At 36.4% G+C, this 24,172-nt stretch overlaps 1 long non-coding RNA gene across 3 annotated transcripts in view; it reads left to right on the top strand.

Moving 5' to 3' along the window:
- The window catches only part of LOC147577305 (uncharacterized), a 740,585-nt gene that overhangs the window by 347,945 nt on the left and 368,468 nt on the right, over positions 1 to 24,172 (top strand). For all 3 annotated transcript variants that reach the window (XR_015240129.1, XR_015240130.1, XR_015240131.1), the window contains exon 6: positions 6,920 to 7,065. This is a non-coding gene — a long non-coding RNA (uncharacterized LOC147577305). The remainder of the gene's footprint in view (positions 1 to 6,919; positions 7,066 to 24,172) is intronic.

Here is a 24,172-nt window from a genome sequence, read left to right as displayed (position 1 = left end):
CTGCAATGGGCTTAGCAGTGGTTTGTAGTAGTCTCACCTGGATCTCAGGGGACATTTCTTAGACTCCCCAAACGACTGCTAGAGTCAGACAGAACTAATTTTTTTAGATGTACTGCAGTACAGGAGAGTACTACCTTGACAGTCCTAGTAGTTTCTCAAAAAGGAGACATCAAAGAATAATGCTTAGCTAGCTTTAAGGTCTGTGCTCAAGGAATTGATGGTGGGATTTTCAAGGATAAGACCTGATTGGGATTGTCACAGGATAATTTAGGATCGTTTGAGTGAGGGGAGGTTCCGAGTCAAGTTTTGTTCAGTAAACTCTCGGGTAAGCCATTTTCCCAAGTGAAAATGTGTTGTCCTGATAGGAGAGATTTTGCCCAGATTAACAAACTTCTTGCTCAGACGAATTAATTCAAGAATTTTTTGAAGTAAAAAGTAAAGCTATTTATTTTTTTTCTAATAGCATAATCTTCCTCACTAATCTGTCCAATCAGGCATTTGAGTATAGAACTGAGTCATACACCCAATATCTGTGAAATTGAGCAGTCCTTTCAAGAGAAGCAGAGAGTATTAACCAATGATAAATTGTTTAGGGAGTAACCATTCCCCATAAATAACATGTATCATAATTGCATATCCTCTTTAGTATCTTTGTATCCATCAGGGAGGGGTTGTATCTTAAATATATTCAAAGAATGTTAATTCTGTAATACTATACAAGTTAATTTTGTGATTGATAATAAAATAAATAAATAGCAATAAATAGAATGAAGAAGAGAAAGCAGACGGACAGAGAAAATGCTGAGTAGATGCGTTGTAAAGTTTAAAAAACATTGATTTGGATTCAAGCTAGAACAATGAGAAAGAAATCGGACTGTAACTTACATTTCCTCAGGCCCAGAGCCCCAGGGAAGTGAATCCATAGCACTGTTCTAGGTGTCCTTTCTTACTTGCTCTTGTGGCGTCTCCAGGACCCCTAACACCTAGTACAGTAAGCTTTTTGTTGGTCTGTAAGCCAAATTCTCTTGGTTATTGGGCAGTGTAATCCTCTGCTCTTACAGATCCTGTTGTTGATGCCTACTAATGAGTCATTACTGCTCTTCCTGTTGACACCCAACATGAGTGCCCTCACCAGCAGGACAGGCCACATGGCCACATCATGCTGACCCCGGCCCCCCACTGAAACCATTAGCACTATAGCTTCTTGTCAGGGACACTTGCAGGTTGTGTAACTGATATGCAAAGTTCTTTCATCACCCTGCCTGTATGTTCCTCTTAGCCCATGGGACTTCACATTGTATTTGCTGGTTAACCACAGTCATTTTAGCTTTTATTCCCTCTGGGTTTCACATGTGTCCATGGTGATCGTGGCTGGGACAAATCCAACACCGATCATGAGTTTCTTTATTGACTGTAGGCTTGTTGTTGGGCCATATTTGCTGCTTCATTTTCCTTTTTAAGATGTGTTGTTTTCCAGAATTATCTTCAGCCCCTCAAGCAGATGAACACCTGGCAGGGTGCCCTACGTGTGCCTAACTAACCATGCTGAAATATATCTGAATCCCAATGATGAACCAATAACTTAAGCAGAGACTTGAGTGTTCAGTTAAGAGTGGAGGATTCTTCCCTGAAAGGGTGCCTGGGTAAAAGCTCATTCATGAGATTTCAGGGGACAGACCTGGGGAGAAAGGCATGAGACATGATCTAATCCAGGGTTGCTGGAAAAACAACGCTGATGGGGTATAGTGCCAGCAAGTAGAGATCTTCTTCCCTTAAAACCAGAGTCTGGGGGCCCCTGGGTGGCTCGTCGGTTGAGCGTCCTACTTCGGCTCAGGTCATGATCTCACAGTCTGTGGGTTCGAGCCCCGCATTGGGCTCTGTGCTGACAGGTCAGAGCCTGGAGCCTGCTTCCGATTCTGTGTCTCCCTCTCTCTCTGGCCCTCCCCTGCTCATGTCCTGTCTCTCTCTGTCGCAAAAATAAATAAAAACATTAAAAAAAAATTAAAAAAAAAACAGAGTCTGTGGGAGAGAAAGAAAAACTGAGACAGAGTGAGAGCATGAGGAAAAGAGAATGAATTCTCAGATATTAAAACCTCCTAAAATATGGCATCTAAAAGAAGCTAGGTAGCTATATGACTTTAGGCAGAAGGCAGTGTTTCCATTTACTTGTTTGTTTGTTTATATTTAAAATGAATGAGTTTGAATTAGGTATTCTTCAAATTTCTTTTCAGTTACATATTTTAATCCTAGAAGAGAAACCAAATTAATCTGCTAGACTGGCTCAGACTCTATATCATGTATCTGATCTTCATGTAATTTATAATACAAAAATTATTTGCTTCAGTAAACTAGTTTTGTTACTCAGTACTGCTTGCTAGACTAAATATATAATTGTTTAGATGATTCATAAGGAAGTGGTATTCTAAGAATTAAGGGTTCTGTTTTATTTTCAATGATTTAAGTCTTAAAGACTAAAATAGCAAGAACATCGAATAAGAAGGCAGGCTGCTTTTTAGGGATATCTGAGGCATTCCATCAATGTAGCAGAAGTCAGCGACATCTCAGGTCAAAATAGTTCTTATTATTGCTAGAGGAATTTTGTATAAACGAAGTATATGCATGTTTGGGAGTGAAAACTGCAGCCAACTTAGTTTTGCGTCTGTATGCTAAAAAATTCTGGGACCAAACATACCTTCTACTGTCTGCAAAATAATACTGGAGCTAGGAAAAAATAACTTAGTTACTTGTTCCAGGAAATACTTGCTCCTGGAAGATAAAACTGTGAACCAGCTTAAAAAGCCTACAGTTTGACCATCAAGCCTTATTTTAAGATCCCAGCTTTGCTGTACCCTCCAATCCAAAGCTCTTTTGTTGTAAACCTTGCCCAATTCCAACCATTCTCTGTCTTGCAAGATCTGCCTTGGGGCTTGAGGAATCTACTCCTGAAATCATTGTTGCACAATGTGCTAACTAGCTTGGATGTAAATTATAAAAAAATAAAGTATAGAAAGTAAAAATGAATGAATGAATGAATGAACGAATGAATGAATAAAACATTCACCAACAAAACAAAACAAACAAAAAAATCTCTTGGCCAGGATGCCTGGGTGACTCATTCGGTTGTGACTCATTCGGTTGAGCATCGGACTCTTGATTTAGGCTCAGGTCATGATCCCAAGGTCGTAGAATCGAGATGCATGTTGGGCCCTATGCTGACAGTGCGGAGCCTGTTTCGGATTCACTGTCTCCTTCTCCCTCTGCCCCTCTACTGTTCACTCTCTATCTCTCTCAAAATAAATAAATAAATAAACATTTTAATGAATGACAAACATTTAAGGCCAGGCTTCATACATGGAAAAACAGATTTTTCACCTTGTTTTTGTACTCTGTCTTCCTCAGAGACAGTATTTGTTTTTTCTTTATCTTAGTTGTATTTTTTTTCTTTTTTATATTCTAGTTATCATTTCTGACCTTGACATGTGTGTGCAAAAGAAAAAGTACATCAAATCATGACTTCCCCTGGCCAACTTTGTTGGTAATTATGCACGAAGTTCCTTCTGTGGATACTAATGTGAAAAAAAATGCCTAGAGAAGAAGCTAAGTTACATGTACTTATCTCAGCCACTGACCTTCCTCTTCTACCCCCAGGCCACTGAGCAGAGGCTAACCCAACCATCCCTTTGTCCTTGAGAGTACAGAGTGCAGGGGCAGCTCTATCGTGAATGGAGAACACTGAGTTCCCCACCTACTTCTGGGGAGCTTAGGAGTGTACATTTTAACAGTAGCAGAATCAGCGACAGATACATATTCCTGAGCATTGTGGAAAATAAATCAGGATTGTGGGGAAGCTTCATTGCTGTTGCTGTTATTCCTTTGCTTTCTTGTTTATTTTACATCCAGGTTCAGAAATAGATTGACCCTCTAAATTTCAGGACTTTCTTTTAGAAAAGAAGTATTAAGGTTGTTAGAAAACAAATCTCATGCTGACTCACTAGCCCCAGTACAGAGCTTGCTGCAGCCAAAGAAAAATCTGTCCAAATTTATAGCATTTGATTAATTCTCTCAGATGGCTTTGTAATAGATGCATCCCTGGAGCTTTTTCCTGGGTCATTTTTCCTTTATGTTTGTATATTTTAAGCAAATGAACAACCAGTATATTGGAATAAGTGGGTTTTTTTTTTTAATAGGAAGGAAGGAAGGATGAAGGAAGGAAAGAAAGAAAGAGAGAGAAAGAAATAGAAAAGGAAAAGAAAGAAGAAAGAAAAGAGAAAGAAAGAAAGAAAGAAAGAAAGAAAGAAAGAAAGAAAGAAAGAAAGAAAGAAAGAGAAAGAAGAAAGAAAGAAAGAAAAAGAAAGGAAATTGTTCATGAGGAAAATGGTTGCAAGTAAAAAGCTTCAATTGGCTACAAGTGGCATCTTTAAAACATAGTAAGCCAGTCTTCAATAGCTCAAGGGACTTTTAGTCAATAAATTTAACAAGCTGCAACCAAGGCCAAGCTTCAGCGCAGTATGTAAATGAAAGTTCAGGAAGCCAACTTCTTCTCAACCCTAGGACAGAGTTAATAGAGGGGAAATGACAAAATGTGTAAGGAGGATTTGACAGAGTAAGCTTTTTTCTGTTTTTTTTTTCCTTTCCTATTTAACTTAAGGGCAAATAACTAGAGAATTTTCATTCAGAGAAATAAATCAAGCTGGAAGCATTAAAAAAACCTTCATATATGAAAATGATATTGCGATGGCCGAGAGTTTAAACATTTCCCATTACAGATACAGATTTTTAGAACAGTGTCATTCTAGATATGGAAACACTAACTATAATAAAGTTTATCATGTACTAAAATATTTTATTCAGTACTCAATATTAAATTTAAAATGTTTATATAAAAATTTGAACTTCTGGCCTCTGTTAAAGAAAAATCAAATGATCTAAAAACATTGTTTCTCTCTCTCCCTCTCTCTCTCTGCCCTGCCCCCTGCTCTCTCTCTCTCTCAAAATAAGTAAATAAACTTTAAAAAGGGGAGGAGAGTGCCTGGATGTCTCAGTCGTTTAAGCATCCAGCTCCTGATTTTGACTCAGGTTACGATCTCAGGGTTTCGTGGGTTTGGTCCCACGCCGGGCTCTGCTCTGGCAGCACAGAGCCTGCTTGGGATTCTCTGTCTCCCTCTCTCTCTGCCTACCCCCCTCCCCCTTTCTTTCTCTCTCCTTCAAAATAAATACATAAACTTAAAAAAAAAAAAACAAAAAACTGAGCTTTGTTCTCAGGTGGTAACAATTACCTGGACTGAGTAAGCTGATTTCTTCGGATGGAGCCTGTGTTAGCTGCTATACCATACTGCCACTGCTTCCTGCTTTCTGTTACATCTCACAAGATTTGATTTTTGCTCTACCTATTTGGCCACTGCAAGTTTTGGAATTTATATTGCTTGATATAAGACAGGAAAGGGGCATCAAATGAGGCTGGTGAGTTTAGTAGTATCCAGATCACGAATGGGCTTCAATTTGAGATTTTGGATCAGTGTTTGTTTGTTTTAATGTTTATTTACTTTTGAGAGAGACAGAACGTGAGCTGGGGAGGGGCAGAGACAGAGGGAGAGGGAGAGAGAGAATCCCAAGGAGGTTCTGTGCTAACAGTGGGACTTGAACTTATAAACTCTGAGATCATGACCTGAGCCAAAATCAAGAGCTGGACCCTTAACTGACTGAGCCACCCAGACACCCCTCAATTGGTGTTTTTGAGGAGGGGAAAGCAACCTCATGTAATCAGCATAGTATTACATGAAGTAGATAGCTTATCCTTATTTTATAGATGAGAATATTGACATTCAGAGAGTTGCAGAATCTTTTCCTAGTTCGTTGGGCTACTAAGACCAGATTAGAGATATGGGTTTCTGATATCAAAACACATAACCTTTACTGTGCTATATTGACTAACACTGTTCTCTGCAATGAGACTGAAGATTATTTATCAGATTAAAATCAAACAAATAAATAAAGTGAATAGTGAATAAAAGCTGATCCTTACATGTGATGCTATAGCTGATTAGGATTTGAGTAGGAAACCTGCCTCAGGAAATCAAGTGTCCTTGGCACTGTGATGAGAGGAAATTGAGGTGACCAGAAATCAGGCTGTACCTTATAATAAAATGATAGAATCCTTGGCATTTAAAAATAAAAACTAAATTCATAAACCAGTGTGCCAGTATCTTCATGTCCAGTGATCAGTAGATCTGTAAGAATGACTGAGCAATATTTTATGTTAAGGTCAGATGCATTGGTCCGAAGAGAGTAAATGCTTTCAGGAAATTGAACTATAGGATAGAAGTTTGCATAGGCAGTATAGACTTAGAATAATGGGGTTGCTTTAGATGGAATTACTTGTTACTTTTTTCCTTCATTCCTTCGTTCCTTCCTTCCTTCCTTCCTTCCTCCCTCCCTCCCTCCCTTTCTGCCTTGCAAAAATATATATTGTGGCTCTACTATGTCCATGATTTTCTGCTAGCATTGAAGATATAGTGGTATGTCAAACACATATTCATTTATTTATGTCCACATAAATAAATGTATAAATGATGATAAAAGCAAGAAGAAACCCATATATAAGGTGTTATGAGAAATTAATGGTGTGACCTCACTTGGGGAGGCATATTAGATGAGTCTCTTATAAAGTGGCATTTAAGGTAAGTCTGGAAAGAAGACTCGTCAGGCAGAGGAACGTTCCTGTTAATAGAAATAGTAAGTGTTACAGCAGGAAAGGGTGTGGCTCAGAAGGAAAATGTTGTAAAGCTGTTGTGGCTGGCATGCTGGAAAAAATCAGTGGCATGGCTAGGGTTGTCAGATAAAATGTAGGACACCCAGTATATTTGAATTTCAAATAAACAATGGATTTTTTTTCTTTTTTCTTTTTTCTTTTTTTTTTCAGTGTAAGGGTGAGACACACTGCTTATCTGAAAACCTAGGCATAAGCTGATACTAGAGAAGAGAGCAGCCAGCTGAAGCCGGAGCTTGCAGACTGTTCATAGAACATTTATGTGTTTCATTCTCATTTAAGGAAAATTAACTGAACAGGTGAGAGAGATGATATAATTTATGCTTTAAAAATTTTACTCTGCTGCTCTGTGAGGAGTGAACTAGAGGTGCAAGAATAAGAAACAAAGAGACAGTCACATGGTTGTTAACCGAGTTGCTTAGAAAAGGAAGTGTCTTGGCCTAAGATGGTGGCTGTAGGGATGCAGGAAAGTGGTTTGAATCTAGATATTTCCTGGAAATACAATCAGGAAGACTTGGATGAGTGGCATCTAGGAGGTGAAGTTATCAAAGATAATTCGGGTGGGAGGACGGAAGGACCATCTCCTAAAATGTCGGTTGGCCAAACTTTGGAGAATGTTTGAAGAGGAATTTCAAAAGTTAATATTTGTCCATGTTAAATTTGGGATTCTTGTAAGTTGTTCAAGTTTAGATGTCAAGTTGGCAGATGGATATGTAGGTCTGAGACTGAGAAAAGAGCTATGGGCTAAAAATATAAATATGTCTTCAGCCAGATTATAATAGAACAGAAGAAGTAGCAGAATTGATTGCTTTTTGTTTGGCTTGCTTTAAATCACTCTTTTCCAGTTTTTTTCACTCTGAGAATATACCTTGTTCTTTTGATGGATAATTAGGAAACAATCTGGTTTAATCTGTGAAATATTTAAGGAAACATTTCTTAGGATGAGTTACTATAAAAATGGCCATCTGTCATCTTTTGATTTTCATTCCTTTGCATTTCCAAAGGTGATCACCTAAACTTCTCTGCCTGTTTGGGAGAGAGGAGTGCTATGTGCTACCCCATTTTTCCCTTTTGTGCACTGACCAAGGTGTCAGGCTAATAATCTCTGGGGTAGAGTGTGAGGCTGCTTGAAGGAGAGAGAGAATAGAGGCAGGAAGTTTTCTGATTTTTAGAAGCTGTTTGCAAATCCAGGTCAGAGATGATAAAAATGCAAATAAAAGAATTTGAGAGCAATTTCAGGTGTGGTACTGACAGGACCTCAAAGTTCATTGAAGATGAGCTATAGGGCAGAGGATGACTGTACAGTTTTTCTTCCTATGTTTTTTTTCTACCATACATTCTAGAGCTAAAATACAGAAGCATTGTTCCAGTATTTCTACCATGAACTCAAGCAAAGAGCGTGGGTTACATTAGTGGAATTGAGCAGAGGTGAGACTTAGGAGTTTCTGAAAGTTCTGGACACACTGCTGTATCAGAGTTAAAATGGGGTGCAGGGATTCTGAATGCTTCCTTATCTGGCTTATGGAGCCAGACAGCTGTCTCTATGCATTGTTTTGTGGAAGGGTGGGAGATGTTCCATTCATTACGATCCCTTAGTCTAGGAATAATCATGGACATGAGAACATGAAATTGGAGAAGATTATGCACTAGTGGTAAAAACTGTTTTTTTTTTCTTTTTTTCTTTCTTGTCTGAGACGAAAGCACTGAATTCTTATCAAGGTTTTATTTACTTATACAATTAATCATTGGAAATGTTATAAAGGACATTGGTGTTTGTATGTCTTAAAACATCTTTTTTCCTAAGAATCTACTATCTTTAGTAACTAGAAGCATTTGGATTGTGTACATTGTCAGTTGTATATGATACCATTTCAATCTGAAGTAATTCCAGCATTCTTTTCTGACTTTTATTGTGCATATGTGTAGCACATTGTGTCAGAAGCTCTTTAAATTAATTTATTAGTTACTCTTCAAAGTACTCTTTTGAGATAGGTAGGCGGCAAGTTTTATATTACACAAATCTTTATGGGTCTATTGTAAAATGAGTTAGTTGCTTGATGTGACTTTTATCCTTTCAACAGAAAGAGTGTCTCTCTTTGCAATAACTTTAATAGGACTCCAAGTTAAGTTGAAGAAAGGAAAATTATTAAAAATGCAGGTTTTCCACAAAATAATACTTGTGCATTTCAAATGAGTAAATGAAATGTCAAATGTATATAGTATGTTGATACTATTTTATGCAAATAATCTATATGTTTTGGAGGATGTGAAAGTATGACAACATGAACAAATTATATCGGCTTAGTAGAAGGGAGCACTTAGCAGGAAAGAGGAAAATAATTTGACCTTCAGCACTTAAATCAAGATTAATAAATTCCATATGGCGGCTGTCTATTTTTAAAGCATCAAGCAGTACTTCAAATGCTCTATTGAAGTTCATACCATAAAAAATACAGAAAATGAGCTGTCATTTGATTAATATATGCAATAATTTCCTTTTTTCCCCCTGCAGTTAGTCAAGATTTTGCTTCAGTAAGTGAAGCTTGTTCAAAGTGTCTTGAATGTTCTGTGTATTTCATGTTGTGCATGTACATTTGGATAGAATTTATTATTAAGCCAAATCAAAATAATCATGAATCTTTTTTTGATCACTAAAATCAAGGCGTTAGAGTCCATTTTAAGTTGCTAGCTACCATACCATCAGTCTTTTGACTCACCTTACATATCTGACACACATCTTTCCTTAAAAGGCTCAAGAGTGACATACGAAATTAACCTTCTAAGTACTGCCACAATTAGTTTAGATAAAACAAGTGGCCTACCTTCTCTTTCTCTGAGATTAGGTAACTTGGATAAATGTTTTTAGAATTCTCACAGAAAGAGCTTGGGTTCCAGTCTTGGTTGGTAGGGCAGAATGTTAGTCACTTAACTTCAAGTTAAGTGACACAGCGAAATAGCAAATGGAAAGAAAATATTCATTGTTGATACTATGAGAAGAACTCATGGGAATACAATACAGTGTAATAACAATGGTAATAGCAATAATGATAATAACAAGTAAGAATAATGACAACAATGTGGAGGTTTTAACAGACCTTTATTCTAATCCAGCTCTTACTAAACCACTATACTGTATATACTTTCTTATTTGATTTTCATTGTAAAATAGAGACCTTGACTTATCATTAAATTCAGACTAATTAAACCTTTAAGGATAGCTTATTTAGTTAGATATTATCAGACTCAGAAGTGGCAAGAACTTTCTGACTTTTTACCAACTCTTATAATTGTAGGTGATAATTGGTTCAATGTGTTTGTTATGGGGCATATAATTCAGCATTTTATGAACTTCTATAGGTATTTCTGATATGTAGTTTAGATATATTTATATAAACTAAAAGTAATGCAAAATCAGAGTTTCTTTCTTTTTACCAACTGCTGGCCAGTTTCTGAGCATTAATTGAATTGGCCCTATTTATTTGTATTTTAATATTATGGATCAACAAATGTGGCATAAAGACCCATCATCAACAAATTCCTGGTGCTCTTTTAGATTGTATTAGTAGTTTTCTGTATCAAAGCTCTTTGTAAAATATCTGCATCTATAGTAATAATAAGTATGATAATATCTTATGTTGGGATAGTAATGATAAGTCTATTATTTATTTATGGTTTTCTGAATTCTGCGAGATGTTAGTCCTCAGAGTATTTTGCTAGGTGTGAATTATCACATTTTTACAGATGATTTTGTATTGTAAGAAGACCAATCTAGTGGCAGAAGCCAGCATTGGAACATCTGTCTATTTGTCTCTGTAGCCTGGGTTTTGTTTTGTTTAGTTTTGTTTTTCTCTACATGAGAATTCTGTTTCCTATATAAAATGTACTTTTCTTACAGTTTGAAAGTGAATTCACGATGTATACATGTTACCTAATTTATCTTCACAATAACATTGTAGGCAAAGTTTGCCAGCTAAGCCAACATGAAAATTCTATTTTGAGAACCAAAGAGTTTATGTAAATGCCTTTTTCAAGTTCAGATATTCAGATTTCAGCTTAAAGTCTTGGCTTCAAACCTCTTTATATTCTCCTATAGACTAAGTGCCTACTTTGTCCAAGGGACTGGAGAAAAGCAAAGATGTGGAAGTTGTTGTATAGGCCTAATAAAGAGGCCCCAGCGTGTTATGGGTTGGAGCTGCACACTTATAATTAACAGTTGGAGAAAGTACTCATTCTGTGTAAAGACACAAAGGCAACAGAAGTTTAAAGGAGATGTGTATGTGTGTGTGTATATATGTGTGATCAGAGAGGTGGGCCTTGAATTGGACCTTGAGGGAAAGGTAACATTTGAAAGATTAAAAAAGAGTGGAGATTTTCAATTAGGTACAAGAAAAGAAATGAGCCATACATACTTTCTAGTTCTGTTGTATGCCATAGCAGCTTTTATCTTTAGTAATCCTCCTTGGCAATTAAAAACAAAAACAAAAACAAAACAAAACAAAACAAAACAAAACAAAACAAAACAAGACAAAACTTTTGAATGGATCCTCCAGTGAGTCATTCTTCTCAGGTTTAGATCTCAGAAATTTTGACGTAAGTTATTTGTTTACTTTTTCTGGACAATTTTTCTTTTGTCATTAGTTAGTGATTTTAAAACATCTGCCACAAGATTCAAAATAATTATTTATCTTTGTTATTTTATTGCCTGCTATGTAAATGTTATAGACTTTTGATAATGATAAACACAGAAAAGTAATACTTTTGTAGATAATTATTTGAGCTATCAAGAAATCTCCTTGTGTAGAAGGCCTCCCTCCAAAGAAAATTTAAGAAATATTTCTGAAGGAGCAAATGTTAATTTTAGTTAGCATAAGTTGTAGTACCAATAAACAACATTTTGAGATTGAATACATTACAATACCTTTATTTTATTTTGGCTTATTCTGTTTTAGTTCTTGTCATGTTCTCTCTCCCTCTTCTGCTTTACATCCATCCATACACACACACACACACACAGTGAAAACATTCATGCCCATGCCATTTCATTGCTGTTTTGTGCTGCTTTTGACCATTTCCATATTACCAGAAAGAAAACATTTTTTAAATATTTTTATACTTTCTTCATAATTGTCATTTTATTGTTTTGCTCTGCTAAATCATTTGCCTAGTGCTGTGTAAGATACACACTAGGGATATATTTTCTTTTATTCCCTATTTTTCTTTCCCCTTTTGGTTGTGACCTCTTTTTGGTCTTTATTTCTGGGAGGCTTAGATAGGACAAAGAAAGAATAAAGCCTATCTAAAGGGAATAATTAAGTAAGGCACCTCTATTATGCCCAAGACCAAACCTGTCGAAGTAGTCACATAGTATTCAATAGCACGACCGGTGAAAGGTTCTAGGTACTCATTTCTTTAATTTGAGGAAACACGGTAACAGAAAGAACATTGCTCTTGAAATCAGGAGATCTGAGCCCGTGTTTGGACTCTGCTGTGTAAGTTGTTGCTGGTTTACATATGTTACATTACCTCTCTGGGCCTCAGTTACCTCATTTGTAAGTTGAAGGGGTTAGATTTCTAAAACGTCATGAATTTAAGATATAGACACAGGAGTGAGCAGAGAGTCCCAAGTACCATATTTCTCTAAAAGAAACAAAGGATGTAATTGGATTTATGGTCTTTTTAATGCATGACTCGGGCTATACATTAAAGGAGAAACAAAGGCTTGTGAGGATTTAGGGATGTTAGCAGATGATTGCTGCAGATTAAGAATCTGTAGAGAAGTTACATATAACTGTACACTCCATTAACGTTTTCAATGGTGCGAGGAAGTCTCACTGAATAGATACCAACTAAGAGAGGATGGATGGAGTAGAACAGGTTTATGGTTCTGCATAATCATATTTCTACATTGCATCTCGTCAACTAGCTAAAGGGAACAGTTTTCATTTCTTTTCAATACAATTGCATCTTAATTATGCTATTGTGAATTGAGAATCCTTCCCCTTCAAACAGATGTCGGCAACTCCATTCTGGTGGTCTTAAAAAAACAACTGGAAATGTGGTACTGAGGTTGCCAGAGGAACAGATGAATACATTTAATGGCATTAAACTGTTTTGTCAGAGGCTGGCAAAAGGTGTCCTGGTCAGTGTCTCCTGTTTATTTCTCCCCCTCTCCTTATGAAATTCTGTTTGAGGTGAATTCTGTTAAAATCAATGAGAATGATGGGAGTGTGGAAGCTTTTTAAAAAAGGCTGGCTGATGATTTTGCTGCGATTATTTGTTATTTTACAACTCATGTCAAATTTCACATCTAGCATCCTCAAAAATAAAGAAGGTAAGAAACATGTTGGCAGCTGATTTAGTGGGAAGAAGAAATATGAGTTCCTGGATCTACATTTTATTGGGCATGGGAATTTTAGCCTAATACTTTACCCCTTGTAAATTCAGTTTGTTCATTTCCAGTATGGAAATGATGAGGATGATAACGATAAATAATAAAGTAAACCACAGTGGTTTTGAGTGCATCAAACAAGAAAATGGAGGGATATGTGCTACATGTGTATGGAAGACTTTCACCATTATGATCAGCTGTTACCATACATGTGTGCAGGAGGTGGTATATCTGTCAATAATAAATAATAATACAAAATTCTATCTTTACTACAAACACTAAATATAAAAAGGGATTTCTTTTTTTTTCTTTTTTTATGTGTGTGCACATTTGAAAAGGGGACTTATTTTTTGATACAAGAATTAATCATCATTTAATTTGAAAAATTATTCTGTGCTGTGCTTGTGCTAAATATCTTTTTTTATATCATCTCATTAAATACTGATGCTTAGGCTAATTTTTTGAGTGTCACACAACTAGTAGATGGCAGGTGTTATAGATCTGGTTTCTGTGTTATTTTCACGTCCTGCAGCATGCTGCTTCCTGATCTGACCCCATGTTTATCCATTAGTTGCTGTCTTGATGCTGAAAACTACTGACCCTCCCTTTAACACTGGTTTAGTGAACTGACCATCTAAAAACAGAAAATAGTTGCAGTAAAGACTAAACTAAACTCAAACACTATGTACATATTAGGATGGCCTCATTTCAGGTGGTAAACAAGGATAAGTTTATATGATTTGTGTTTTTAAGGCAACACAGGGATATCAATAAAAGTGCATGTGCTTATGGCAAAGACTTCGTTATGAGCACTAGGGGCATCAGAGGAAGAAACCCTGGGTTTGAATACCAGCAAAAGTTGCGTGGCTTCGCATAAGTCATTTAACCTCTCGGAATGCTTATTTGGTTCATTTATAATGTAAAGATTTGGGTATGTTTCCTATATTATAGTGATATTGTGAGCTAAATTAGCTCATCTGAGTATAAGGGGTCGCAGTACCAATGAATTGGAAAGATTTTGACATAATAGGGAAATTGAATTTTTGTGTTAAAATATTCTTGTAAACATTTTTTGATTCATTTTCAGATCTTGATTTAGATACTCTGCCTTTTTTGTGTGTTCGTAGTGGTTGCCCCGATTAAATGCTAGCGCTGGCATTTTTTTTTTAATGTGTGTAAAGCATCTCTTTTAGAAACAAAATTAAAATAATGGCTCAGCTCCACCCAGGAATGTCATGTTGCAGCCATTAGCAAGCTATATCAAAAATGTTTGGAAGATATCAATAATGGATTACAATATAAATATTTATGGAGTGCTGTGAGGTAGTTAGTTTCCATCAAGCTAGGAACATGCAAAATTGAATAGATACTGACACTAAACAAGACTTTGAATAAGTGGTTGTGGCATAATCCTTTCCCAATATTAAACAAATACCATCTTTAACATTGTTTGAGGTAAAGTGGGTTTTGGAATTTTGCAAAAGTCTCTCTAAGAAAATATATGTTATTTTAATGGATTATGAATCTCGTATGACTTTGTAAATAACTATTTTTTCTGTTCACACAGTGGGTAGAAAAATAATAGGAAAATGCGCCTGTATGATAGTATGCAAATATTTTGGAAAAAATAGTAAGATAAGATACTCAACACTTTTGTCCCCAAGTATGAATGATGGTCATATTAAGGCATTCAAATTGGTTTGAACATTTCTCTCCTCTATTTTGCTGCTTGACTTTTCCCTCTGGGAAACTCCATTAGGAAAGGCTAATACTTCTGGAAAAGTATAAAAATTCTGTTTTAGTAACCCTTTAATAATTAAATTATATATATGCAATAGTTGTAATAAGAGCTTAAGCACAAGCATACACCTAAGCTGCTGTATAAATTTCTTGCAGCATAAAAGTGTCCACTCTGAATCAAAAGTCTTATAGAGTGGATCCGCAACCAAACCATCCCCACAGTATCCATAAAGAATTATTGCAGGCAAATGATGTAAGGCCTTTTAGAATATCACAAAGATTCCATAGGCCATATATTTTTGCCACTACACAGGTACTGGGTATTTTATTGAACACTGTGCCAGACACTTTTCTAAGTACTTTGCAAATATGAACTTACATAAAAGTCATGGCAGAGCTGCTAAAAATTATTTATTCCATACTTGGAGATAGGCAAAATGATTTTCCTGATTTTAAAAATTTCATGCTAGATCATTTCCAATAAGCCCATCTGAGCATCATCTGATGAAGAGGATGTAATTTTGGCTAATAATCAATGACTAACAAATGTGCATAGGTTTTTTTGTCCTTTTGAGGTTAGAGGTTGACCTGCAGATATTAATAAGTTCCTATAGTTTGATAGTCCCAGAGATATATCAACTCCAAAGATGATATGGTTTTATACCTCTGTGGAAAGTGAACCTAGCAGACACATGCAATTTGCAATTTTACTTCAACATTCTTTCATAGCTATTTTATCTTTCTACTCATTTCTTCATAAACATGTAAGATAACTCTTTAACAAGTGCTAACCAGTACTTTGTTGGAGCATTTTATCTTTTTCATTATGATACTTATACAAGTATTATCCTCATTTTTTAGGTGATGAAATTGTGGCACAGCAAGCTTAAATTGCCCAAAGTCAAAGAGCTAGGAGAGAGGTGTAGCTGGTATTCAAATGCACGTGTTATGGCTTTAAAGTCTGTGTTCTGAAACATAAGCATTGTGACCTTTCTTGTTTACCAAGATATTTATTAATTATATGCTCTCCCTAAAACAAACAAATACCTAGTCTACTCTTGCAATATGCAAGGCATTTAAATTTTTTTTTAAAGTTTATTTATTTATTTTGAGAGAGAGAGACAGAGAGAGTGAGTGGGAGAGGGGCAGAGAGAGACGGAGAAAGAATCCCAAGCAGGCTCTGCACTGTCAGCACAGAACCTGATGTGAGGCTCAAACCCAAAAACCCTGAGATCGTGACCTGAGCCAAAACCAAGAGTCAGATGCGTAACCAACTAAGCCACCCAGGCACCCTGCAAGGCATTAATTCTAGCCCTCTGTGTACAAATACTCATCCTGACTTATAGCCATTTGCCCCTACAAAAAAGCTTTGGAGAGCTAGTTCATGTAAAACTGTTGAGCTACCTTGTACTACAAATTGAATCTCAAGCATTTTTTGTATAGGCCCTAAATCAGCTGAACAATTATCTTATTAATCACCAAAAGATCTCTAACAGTGCTTCACATCATGTGTTCTGCTTGATAGAAATGAGTTAGTGATGACATTGCTTCCAACCTAAATCTTATTTGAAGTGATCATTATAAAATGTAAGAACAAGACTGCTTGTCCTGATAGGCATTAGCAATTTGTGTGAGTATGTCCTGAGTTTTGATTTGGTAACTCAGAGGTGATCAGGACCACTGAACAATGATTCGTTGGTAATCATTACATTGGTAACTAAATGAAATGTCCTGGGGTTGTTTGCATGTAAACCTCAGGAGACTGGGACCAGTTCTCAGGATGCTTTGGAAGCCTTGGAGGATTGGGTCCCTGCAGTTGTGAGATTAAGGGGCCTGCTAGAGCAAGGAAGAATTGTCTTCTTTGTGGAGATTGTCTGGGATACGAGAAATCTTGAGATAGTTTAGGAATTTTGTTACCTCTATCAAATTGCTGGATAAAAAAGAGAATTAAAGTAAGAGAAACAGATGAGGTTACAAGATGCCAACTTTGGTACTCCAGGCTGACCACCTCTAAGAGTATTCACCACAGGTGATGACTCCAGAGTCTCTTCAAATCTGAGATATGGTCATACTCACCTCCAGTGATTTAAGGAGTTTATCACTTTGAAGTAAGTTCCTCCCTTGTTCTGAAGTAGAGGGGGGGAAAAGACAATTTCTAGAAGGAATTTTTACAACTCTCTAATGGGAAGGATTAATAGTCTGTCTTGCTGACCAAGGTTATAGCAAACTTCATCAATGAAAGGAGTTCAAGGGTGAATTTTGCCAAGGTCAGCAGCTGGAGAATTGTGTGTGTTTGGAGAGTACATACGCCCAGGATCATTGTTATAATTAAGGTGACTTATGTGAATTAAACAAATCACTGGGTAGACCTATTAGGAAAAAGCAACTGCCCTGATTCTGATTTTCTTGCTATCACAACAGCTTGCAAATTATATGAGATAAACTTTGTTCTAGCTGCCTCCTTGTGATTATAATATATGCCGAATACTAAATGCTTCTCATTTGAGTTTAAAAAGTCAGACCTGTCTTTCCTAAGCGTCAGATTCAAAAGTTATGTCACTTTCTTTTCAGGTAAGCGTTATTTCAGTCTCTTAAAGAAATAGTTCAAAACACATTGATTTTTTAGATTTGTGACCATACAAGAGAATTTGATCAACACCACTTCGTTGGTGTTATTTATATACTACTTTTTATTTTATAGTGAATTGCCGAACAGTAATGCATCCTTTCTTCCATGTCATGGAGGTACAACCACTCTATCACATCAAAGACCCAGGGATTGCACTGTCGAAGGACTCATAATCAGCCATGCTAGCTTTCTCAGTATATTTCTGTAAAGGCAAAAGGTTTTCATGTTTCCTTAACACGAAGCCCACCATGTTTTTATGCATTTCAAAGAGACAGTGCTACTGTGTTTTATTCCTAGAGACTGAAGCATCAAAATCTTTTGTATGTATTATTATGTAATGTCCATTATTTTCCATGAGAGCTGAGGTGTATGTGATACCTAGCTAAAACTGGGCATTTGTTTCTACTCTGTTTATTCTGTTAGAAACACACATGCACAGAGATGAAAGAGAAAGTAATCTATGTTAAAAGTATGCACTGAAGAATTCTTAGTTTTTCAGTTTAAAAAAATGGGAAGGAACCCCAAACAGAAGACCACACATCCGAGATGAATCAAAACATTTTCATTTTTTTTTTTTTCAACGTTTATTTATTTTTGGGACAGAGAGAGACAGAGCATGAACGGGGGAGGGGCAGAGAGAGAGGGAGACACAGAATCAGAAACAGGCTCCAGGCTCTGAGCCATCAGCCCAGAGCCCGACGCGGGGCTCGAACTCACGGACCGCGAGATCGTGACCTGGCTGAAGTCGGACGCTTAACCGACTGCGCCACCCAGGCGCCCCAAAACATTTTCATTTTTAAATCCCCTAGATGTCACTTGGCGTGAATCAGAGTTCTATTGTTGGGACTCTTCTGATATATGCATCTTTTCTTTTCCCATCTTAAACAACTGTACAAATATGGGAAGGAAGACATTTGGCTTATCAACAATACACTGAAGAAGATTTTAGCCTAGTTCATTGTATATCTGATATGAGTTAATGGTGTGATGTAGTTATTCTTAATCTTTTACCAAGACTTTGTCCACAACAAGGGCAGAAGAATTGCTTTTCTTGGCACTTATCAGACTCTACTCTTTGTGCTTGGATCCAAATGTTAAGTGGGATATAAACACATTTAGAGGATAATGATAAGGGGATATAAAGCTCTCTTATTCAGAGTAGTGGAAAGAAGGTAAGATAAATTAGAGAAGATATGATTGCTATCTTCAAATATTTTGAGAGTTGTCATGGAGAAGAGGGATTAAACTTGTTATGTGTAGCCCTCCAAAAGATTAGAGCTAAGAAAAATAAGGAGAAGCCATAGAGAGTTACGTTTAAGCTCAACAGAAGGGAAATATAGAGTCCAGGTAGTCTGAGGGAAGAACAGACTGCCTGTGCAGGGTATGCATTCTGGACCAGTGGAAGTCTGTAAGTGCTATCTGCAGTCACTTGCAAGGGGTGTGCTACAATGACATGGAGTATTGAACAAGAAGTTGGAATAATTGAGGGTTTTTCATTAAGTAAAATATTTCTTTAGTCAACATTGGCATGGTGAGTTTGATCAAAATTTGAGTCAGGGTTTCTTTCAAAATAAACACTATCCAATGATTTTCTTGGATACTTTAGTTCATTTGCTGCAAAAGAAATTAACAGGGAGGATAGTGTGGTGATATAGAAGATACACCTGTCACTTTATGCCAAGTGGGTAGAACTTCTGAAATCATGGAGTCCAACCTGATAATTTTACAAATTGAGGAAACTCAGACTTAAAGAAGTCATGTGACTGGCAAAGTTCACTGAATTAATGGTAGGGCAGGGTTTCAGATTGCCAGTTAGGTCTTTTTACTGTAAGAGTTGAAAAGGATGTGTGCTCCCTGATGGAATGCTATAAGCAACTACAAGTATTAAATCACAGTAAAACAGATTTCACCCTGACTCACTCTGTGTGTGTGTGTGTGTGTGTGTGTGTGTGTGTGTGTGTGAGAGAGCTTGCTCACCTATGAATTATAATTATTTGATCTCAGGGTTTTTCCCTAAGTGCTCGAATCTTTTCCATTAATATCTGGTTGTTTTTAATTCTTAGAAGCTCCAAGTAAGGTTTTGCAGGACTTCTAGTTCTCAATCTATAGCATTAAACAAAAGCTTTTTATAGCTTTCCTGACGAATGAAGACAGTATTTAAAATATGCCAGGAAGTAGGATTTCTTTGTCTAGTCTTGCTATGGATGTCAATATGTCTCTCCAGTTATCTGCCCCTCCCAAATTCCCAAACACACATGCACATACACATAAGCCCACAAACACACAATCTTTTTATTACCAGGATGAATATTCAACTACAGCCTGAAAGCAAGAAAAGTGTTTGAATACAGTTATTGCTAAAAAAGGAAGGGTTAATGTTGTCTCCCATCAAAAGACATACTGAGTTATGACTCCCAACACACCAGAATTTAAAAACAACTCTATCAGGGATCCTGGGTGGCCCAGTAGGTTAAGCATCCTACTCTTGACTTCGGCTCAGGTCATGATCTCAAGGCTCGTGAGTTCAAGCCTTACATTGGGCTCCATGTTGACAGTGTGGAGCCTGCTTGGGATTCTCTCTCTGCCCCTTCCCCACTGGCTCTCGCTCTCTCTCAAAATAAATAATTAAACTTTTAAAAAATAAAACTCTGTCAAATGGAGGCTTTGCTGCTCAGTAGACCAAATATTAGTTTATAGTCCTGTTTTCTTTTCACTGTTTAGTGATTTTATTGGTAAAGTGTATGCATAGCCAGAAGAGATGGTCACACATACCAATAATATTGAAGAAAATGAAACTTCTGAAAGCTGTGGTTTTATACAAAGAAATCTGTGAGTGAGAAATCTGCTGGTTTTATTTTCTCTCTTGGTAGTTACAAAAGATCAAGCCAATATCAAGGTGTCTTCTGTTTACTTCTCTGTGCATGTCACGGTTTTCTAAGTAGGTTAGAGCCAATTTCTTACATCTGCAACTTAATGCTTGCCAAAATTTACCATTCAGTGGGCTCATTCCCACTTTAATTGGCCACTTGCTTCTCTTTTCTGAGAACACAAGAGACCAATTGCACCTGCAATGAGCCTGATGGAGATTCAGAAAAGGAATATTTTAACAATTCTATTTTGGTGTGTGACTCATCCTTTCTCACAGAAGTAAAAAAGTGACATTGTCACATTGCAGTGTGTAGCAATATATTTGTGATTATTTTACTTGTATATGTAATTTAAATTTTGTTTCAAAATACAAGGTGATTTGACTCTTAAGCAACTCAGTGAATTTGTTCTTTGAACTTAAAAGGCACTATCAAAAGACTTCTCTAGGTTGGTAATGCAAATTCATTGATATGCAAGTTTGACTTTAAATACTTGGAAAAATAATGAAACAACAAGAATAAAGCAATTGGTGTACATATAAGAAAGGAGGAGCTTGTAGAATAAAAAGCATGATTTTCATACTAGGGAAAGTATTATATATAAAATTATGTAATCTTATTTAGATTATTACGTAAGGTTTGCTTATTTATTTATCTATCTGGCTGTGTAGGATAGAGTAAGCTCCAGAACCTTTTCATCAGAACTGTGAAACCGTCCCATTTGATACATTCATTAATCAAAAGGAGAGTGTGGTTTGAATTGTACAAGTCTAAGGAACATGCTTACTTTATAGAGATGAAGAGAAATAAACCAAGTTGAAATGTATAGGGGCTCCCATCATGTTTGCAGGTACATTTTATTTGCTATATAGATCAGATTTGTTATATTCTTCTGCTGAAAATCCTTCTATAACTCTCCTTTGTTTAAAAGAGAACATCCACACTGCTAATTTGGCATTCAAGGCCCTCCATTCTTTTGCCACTGCCCAACCTTCTAATATCACCTCTCATCAATCCCTCCAATGAGCTTTATGATACAAAAGTGCCAAACCGTTTGCACATACCTACCTGTTCATCAGTTCTGTGCCTTGGTGTGATATTGCGATTAGCCAAGGAATTCCAAAAATGATCAGGAGCCACCACAAGCTAGGAAGAGAGGGAACATGGCTCTGCTAACACCTTCATTTTATTCTTCTGGCATCCAGAACTGTGAGAAAATAAATTTTTGTTGTTTTAAACTAACCAGCCTGTGGTAAATTGTTAATAGCAAATCTAAGAAACTAATGCAACTCCAATGTCTTTTGTGAAAGTTAATGGCCAATGAGAGCCACTAATGAGAAGCTTAAACAGAGGCCATGGATAACACAGGAATTTCATGAGTAAGGTTGTGAGGCACACCACCAACCTAAGAATCATGACAAGCTTAAGGGCTTGTGAAAAGCAAAGGGTATTACAGCCCCACCATTGGTCTTTACCTTGAAGCTTTATTTTGCTGGAGAAACATTGAATTTAGTCTTCTGTCAAGGGGTCATAGTATAATGGTCACACCTTTGATTTGGTAGGAAATAACTCCATGTTTCAACCCTGAAATTAATTAGCTTTATATATGCTCACTAAATTTTGCTTACAATCTGGCTAGTTTCCTTATCACTCCCTCCCACACCCCGCCCTGCAGCTCTCTATCTCTCTCTCTTTTTTGTTTTTATTTTTTGGTATGTTTTAAAATCAAATGCAGCTGGTAAAACAAAACAAACAAAATCCATGTTTTCATTTTTTCTGAGGCTCTTCCCAATTCTACACGTTTATTATATACACATTCTACCTTTGATATAATCTCACACAATGTTTTTAGCAAGTGTTTTCCCCCAACATGACATAGGTGGTCACTTCTCTAGCTTTTCCCCACAGTTGTCACCATGTTTCCAGCCTTCTATGATGGTTCCCTTGTTGACTGCTACCTGGTGTCAAATCCATTGCCACATATTTTAGGTTTCTGTTACAGCAAACCCACTTCTAGTCAATGTGTTTCTCAGTTAGATTTTGCCTCCATAATGTTGTATAACAAACAACCACAAAGCTTAATGTCTTAATGTCTGGGGAGGTCTGCTGATAAAGTCTGTACCGACTGGGTTTAGTCCAAGACATGTTGCGTACAAGTCCACCATCTTGTATTCTCCTTAGGTAGGTGGGTGAGGCAGGACATGTCTTTTCATGGGAAAAGGCAGCAGTGAGAAGTCACACCCAACTTTTCAATTATATTTTAAGTCTCTCTTTGTGGACATGTCTGTGTATACCCATTAGCCAAAACAAGTGATAAGGTTGACCCCGAATAAAATATTCTGCTCATCATGAGACCAAAGGAAGATACACAGAGAATCCCAGTGTCAATACAGAAGGGAAGTACTGCTCCCATAGACGTGAGGGGGAATATTTGCAAAATCATGTTATTTTATTCTTTCTATTCTGGCTGTGTTTAAAATACCTTTTGGTTTTAGTGTTCAGAAGTTTCTGCATTATGTGTCTTAGTATCAATTTCCTTTTATTATTTATGCCAGAGACACTTTAAAAATCCAGAGTCTGATGATTGGAAGTAGAGCAATTATGGGATTTTTTAACTTTTGTATCACCTCATTCTATGCTTTTTCCTCTTTTGTACACCCAATTAGAAGAATGTTCAAACTTCTCTCTTCCATGTCTTCTAAGATCTATTTACTGTTTTCCTGGGTTTTTTTTCATGTTATTGTGCTTCTTCATGAGTAATTTCTTTATTACTATATTCTAATTCACTAATTCTGTCCTTGGTTCTTAAAATTTTATGTTTAAAAATATTTGATGAATTTCAACTTCATTTAGTATATTTTCATTTTTAAACTCTTCACTATTTTTGAAGCATATTTGGCCAATTTTTGTAGTCTCTTGCCCTATAGTCATATATTAAAGATTGTCTTTTCTTTGATTAAACATCTTCACTTTATATTCTGTAGCTGATAAAATATCTGGAATTTTTCAAGTCTTATTTTGCATGTCTGATTTTGTCATTCCTGCTGATCCCTGCCCTTGGTGGTTTGTTTCTTTGTGACTCTGCGCTCATGAGTCTTGGAACTTTATTCTTTGAGGCCGTTTGAAAGTGTGTTTCTCCAAAGAGATTCTAATGTTTCTAACCATATGGTTGGTGCACAATCAGGGACTACTTAAAATTAAGTTTTTATCTTGAGGTTTTGTGAATCACTTGGGTAGTAGGAATGAAGGCCCATTTATTATTTTTCTAATAGAGAATTAGAGATTCTTGCACAAAACTTTGAGATGATTTCCCCCTCTCCCTGTACAGGTCCTAATCCTTTTCACCTCACACTTCCAGGACCAGTAATTCAGTTCTGCTATTATCTCTTCCAGTTATATAATCAATTATAATTACCTAAAAAATGGTTTAGTTGATATAGATTATAATACCTTCACAAAATGTTCCGTATTTATTTGCTTACTAATTTCCAAAGCAGTTGTTAAAATATTTACAATAAGTCACCCTGCAGTTTTGCTGTTTCTAGATTTTACAAAATTTAACTACAATATTGAGAACCAAATTTTTGAGTTTGACTTAACACAGCAATTTCCGGGAAGTTGTTATCCCAAAGGAAGTTGGGAAAATTAGGTTATGATTGAATTCACTACTAAAGGTTGCTTGTTTCTTCTGTGGAAGGTCAATTAAATTATCCTGAAAAATAGTTTAGAGTATGAACATCCTTATCTGGGTCTATTTGCAAATATCTCTGTAATAGGCTTTT

This window comes from Puma concolor, chromosome C2 (assembly GCF_028749965.1).
Source record: "Puma concolor isolate L17-30 chromosome C2, mPumCon1.1.hap2, whole genome shotgun sequence".
Lineage (NCBI taxonomy): Eukaryota > Metazoa > Chordata > Mammalia > Carnivora > Felidae > Puma > Puma concolor.
The sequence above is the reverse complement of the archived record's forward strand: the minus strand, read 5'-3'. Positions and strand labels throughout refer to the sequence as shown.